Genomic DNA, 4,975 nt, shown 5'->3' with positions numbered 1-4,975 from the left:
AACCGCTTAGAGCAACGCTCTTGACTCATTCGAGTCGTCGACAACAGCTCAGCGGTTGAACACTCGCTTTACAAGCGATAGGTCGGTGGTTCGAGCCCACTAGGGCACAGCCCTCTCGTTCCATGAACGATTGTTCACGCTTGGACAAGCTTAAGGGCAACACCCTTTTAGCTCAATGGTTGAGCGTTGGCTTTGAGAGCCACAGGTCGGTGGTTCGAGCCCACCAGTGCACAGCCCTGTCGTTCCATGAACGATTGTTCACGCTTGGACAAGCTTAAGAGCAATCCGCTTTTAGCTCAGTGGTCGAGCGTTGGCTTTGGAAGCCACAGGTCGGTGGTTCGAACCCACCAGGGCACAGCCCTCTCGTTCCATGAACCGTTGTCCTTGAATGGACAAGCTTAAGGGCAACGCCCTTTCAGCTCAGTGGTCGAGCTCCGGCCTGTCAAGCCAAAGGCCAGTGGTTCGATCCCCGTGCGGGACACCACTTTCGCTGTTACAGCGCATCCACATTTGGATCATGCTCATCGAGCAAGTTGTTTCAAAACAACTATGCGTCTATCGAGACGCTTGTGCCTGAACCTTGTTCAGCACAACACGAAGCACCTGCTTCCTTCGGGACCATGTCCCTAACACTACGAGGTCTCTCCACCTCCTGCTCCCGCTGCAAGCACCGCTCATACGTACGAGCTGGCTGCTGCAGCCACTGGTCAGAGCCTGAGCTCAACTACTGACCTCATCGCTCCCCACTCTAGTGGGAGGCGCCCAGCGCCTGGCGACGCTGTCGCACGCCATGGTGGCGCTTCGGCACATGATGTGCCCGGTCGTAAGCGTCAACGACGTCAGGGCAATCTTGCCGGAGGATAACCTCAAACTCCCATGAGTTCTGTGAGTGAGGGTAACCACTCCACTTCACTAAGTACTGGGTACGATTCTGGCGTCTACGCCACGCCACAAGGCGTTCCACGTGAAAGTGGAGCTCACCATGCTCATCGAGCAGAGCAGGAGGAGGCCTTGCCTCAGCTGGGCTCTCGCGGGGAGAGTCAGCACTTGCCGGAACGGCGTCTGCGTCCATACGACGCCGGCGTCCACGACGCGAACGTTCACCGCCCATCGGTCGATCTCGAAGAGATGATCCACCTTGTGGATAGGTTAGAGCCACCACCGTTGACTCACAACCAGGTCTCGGACCTTGAGCGTCCAGCTGCTCGGCCGAACGTTCAGCTTGCCTTGCTCCTGCATCTCGAGCACTTCGCTTCGCAACCTGTGGCTCTGCCACATGCTGTTGATCAGCCATCTGTGGATCCACCACTTGCTGTCGTTCAGCCTCCCGTGGCTCTACCACCTGCTGCCCTGCAGCTGTCCGTGGCCCAGCCACCGTTGGTGCCAACGCCTCCGCGCTCACCTGAGCAGGGTCTTGGTATGGCTTAAGCAAGCCGACATAGAAGACCGGATGCGTGCGCATCTTCTTCGGAAGGTTGAGCGTATACGCTAGGCCCTTCCTGGCCACGACCTTGAACGGTCCTATGAACCGAGGTCTTAACTTCGTCTTGAAGACTGCAGACACTGCATGAGTAGGTAGGTTTTTAGCGTTTAATAAAACTTGGTCACCGACCTCAAACCTCTCAACATTGCTTCTGCCCTTGGCATCTGCATGTTCCTTCTGCGTGTCTTGGCTTTCAGCCATAGCGTCGCGTACTTGACGCATTACGCTCAGTCTCAAAGAGACAAAGTCATCGACTTGCTTGCGAACCGCAACAGGGCTGACATCAGCTAGCCGCTCGGCTATCCCTCCCCCACCAAGCCCTGAGCCACTGCGTGGCGGCGTCAGTGGGACGCGAGGGTTAACCAAGCCGTTCACATAGAACGAAGTGTAGCCTGTCGAGGCGTGCACTGCATTATTTAATGCGAACTCAACGAGTGGGAGCATCTGGCTCCAGCGTTTTGGCGCCTCAGCGCATACGCTTCGGAGGGTATCCTCCACAACGCGATTCACGCGTTCGGTTTGACCATCGGTCTGCGGATGGTCCGCCGTGGACATGTCCAAACGAGTGCCGAGCACTCTGAAGAGGGACGTCCAGAACTTCGCGGTGAAGCGCAGGTCTCGATCCGAGATAATTGCCTCAGGCAAGCCATGTTGGCGAAAGACTCGGTCTAAAAACAGCAAAGCTGTACCTTCACCATCAATGGTGTCCGGCACTGCCGCTTAATGAGCTATCTTGCTCAATCGGTCTACAAAGACCACTATACCTGTGTTTCCCGCCTTATCCTTGGGAAGCCCAAACACAAAGTCCATACTCCTGGACTGCCAGCATCCCTTGGGGACAGGCAAACTCGCCAATGGCGCTGCCGTGCTCGGCGCGGACTTTGTCCGTTGACACGTCTCACACGTGCGTACATAGGTGCCGACCCACTTATACATCTTGGGCCACCAGTACATCGAGCTCACCGAGCCATAGGTCTTCTCCCGACCTAAGTGCCCGCCCACGGGCGTATCATGAACCTCATAGAGGATTCGATACTTTAGATCCTCATCATGAGGACCGACTACACGAGGGTTATCCTCAGCGTCGGTGCTGTAGTACAGCAGGCCGCCATCGAGTGAGTATCGATGCAGCCTCGCGCGTAAGCGCCCAGACAATTCCTTGTCAGAGTCCTTAAACGCTTCGCTCCCAAGGGCCCGTAGCAGCGCTACGCACATGTCGTCTTGTGCATACGCTCCGCGTATCAAGTCAGGCACTGACGACGTCACTGTCGTGACATGAGCTAACTCGTAGTCCGGCCTGCGCGAGAGCGCATCGGCCACTACATTAAGCCGCCCTGGCTTGTACTTCACCTCGAAGTTATACTCGGCAAAGGAGGAAAGCCATCTTGCCATTCTCTGAGAGAGATGAGGCGACTGTGTCGCAGTGCGTAACGACGCATGATCAGTAAAGATCACAAAAGGCTTAGAGCCTAGCAGGTGTACCCTGAATTTGACTAGAGCATACTTCATTGCAAGTAGCTCTTTGTCATGAGCTGGATAGTTCTTCTCTGCAGCTTTTAGCTGGCGAGACTCAAACGCGATCACGCGTTCACGCCCTTCGGCGTCTGCTTGTAGTAAAGCACAACCGATTGCAAAATCGGAGGCGTCACAGACGACGCTAAACGGACTATCCGGGTCCGGTAGCGCAAGGATCGGAGCCTGGAGAAGGCTCTCCTTCACAGCCTCAAAGGCTCCGTCGTGCTCGACGTTCCAGCACCATGGTGCGTCCTTCTTAAGGAGATCTGATAATGGCCGAGCCATCTCCGCGTAGTTCGCACTGTACTTGTGCAAGTAATTGGCTAAGCCTAGCCACTTGCGTAAGTCTTTTTGGTTCTTGGGAACCGGCCAGTCCACGATGGCCTTGACTTTGGCAGGATCTGCCCGTAAGCCACGCTTCCCAATGAAGCACCCGAGGAAAGGTATCTCCTCCGCGCCAAAGACGCACTTGTCCAAGTTGGCATACAACTTATTAGTGCGCATGCACTCGAGCACCGCTCGCAAGTGGTCAATGTGGTTATCCACGTCTGACTTTCCGTGCTCGGCACGACTATGGACGAATATATCGTCAAAGTACGTTTGAGCGTACGCCCGGTGGGGCCTAAACAGCTGCGTCACAAGACGATTGAACGTTGCTGGTGCGTTCGACAGCCCCTGGGGCATCACCAGCCACTCCCAGAGAATACCGCTCGGAGTACTCACCGCTGTCAGCGGAATGTCGCTCGCTCTCATGAGCAATTGGTAGTAGCCATCGACCAAGTCGAGCGCGCTGTACAGCGTACAGCCTACCATGTTGTTCTGCAGAACATCCTTGCGAGGAATCGGCGTTTGCGCCGGGATAGTGGCCGCATTTAGCTTGTTAAAAGCATGAACAATGCGCCACTTGCCGTTCGGCTTTCTGACACAGAACGTGGGTGTCGAGTGCGGAGACTTACTCTCACGCACCATCCCTGCCTCGTGCTTCGCACGGAAGAATGCGTCAATGACGTCACACTGCTCTCTCGGCAAAGGCCATTGCCTTGTTACGCAGTATTTGGTTCCAGGAACCAGGTCAATCTCATGACACACGCCTCGATCCGGAGGCAGGCCCGTCGGTGGGTCTTTTGAGACAACGTCTCCATACTCCTTCACCACCGGGTAGAAGGGATCCGAAGGATCTTTGAGGATCGTCGATCCACTTCTTGCGCTCAGCGCCTTCTTGGTGTCCTCTAGGACCGCGTCGTCCACGACGGATGAGGAGTTCAACTCCTCCTCAGGTCCCAGCAAGACCACCTCGGCTAGCTCGCCTGCCTTTAAGGCTTCGCCGAACTCGGCAATACATCTCGTCCAGCTCTAGCAGAGCATCTGCAGCGGGCAGAGTATCAAGGCTGATATCGCCTTCTACCTCCCCCGTCACTCCGTTCACGAGTGTATACAGCTGTTCACAGCAATCACGTGGAGCATCACCGCTCGTCACGTTGGACACATCGTCCGACGTCGAAGACGTCACAGACGCCCTGCGTCTTCTTCTCCTCTCCCTCCGCGACCGAGCCCGGCCGGATGAGGGCGGTGTGGCGACATCTCCGTCACCACCACCGGGTGCAGCAGCACCATCACTCCTCGAAGAGGATACAGTGTCTCGCAAGACACTCGGCTGAAAGCCAAGAGGTTCTTGACCTTCACACAGTGAACTAGGTGTCACTTCACCTGCATCTCCTGGGCCACGCCCATGATGCCTCGACTCGCAGTCGACCGCGACCCTCGGGTCACGCAGCGGTAGGTCATCGACCAGATTCATACCACTCAGTGGATTACGCGCCACTCCGCGCTCGTCCTCACCAGGACCCAGCAGTTGGTCATTGACCTGACCTGCACCGCTCCGCGGATAACGTGCCGCACCACGTACGCCCTCAGGGCAAACAGCAACCTCGTTGCTAACAATTTCGGACATACCAATGTCCAGCACTACGGCCGCCT

General features: G+C 56.2%; 1 pseudogene across 1 annotated transcript; it reads left to right on the top strand.

Moving 5' to 3' along the window:
- Window positions 1-409: 409 nt before the first annotated feature.
- On the top strand, window positions 410-481 carry PITG_31332 (annotated as a pseudogene). The gene has a single exon. The product of its transcript is annotated as a tRNA-OTHER (tRNA).
- The last annotated feature ends 4,494 nt before the right edge of the window (window positions 482-4,975 follow it).

The sequence above is a fragment of the Phytophthora infestans genome, genomic scaffold (assembly GCF_000142945.1).
Source record: "Phytophthora infestans T30-4 supercont1.201 genomic scaffold, whole genome shotgun sequence".
NCBI lineage: Eukaryota > Oomycota > Peronosporomycetes > Peronosporales > Peronosporaceae > Phytophthora > Phytophthora infestans.
The sequence above is the reverse complement of the archived record's forward strand: the minus strand, read 5'-3'. Positions and strand labels throughout refer to the sequence as shown.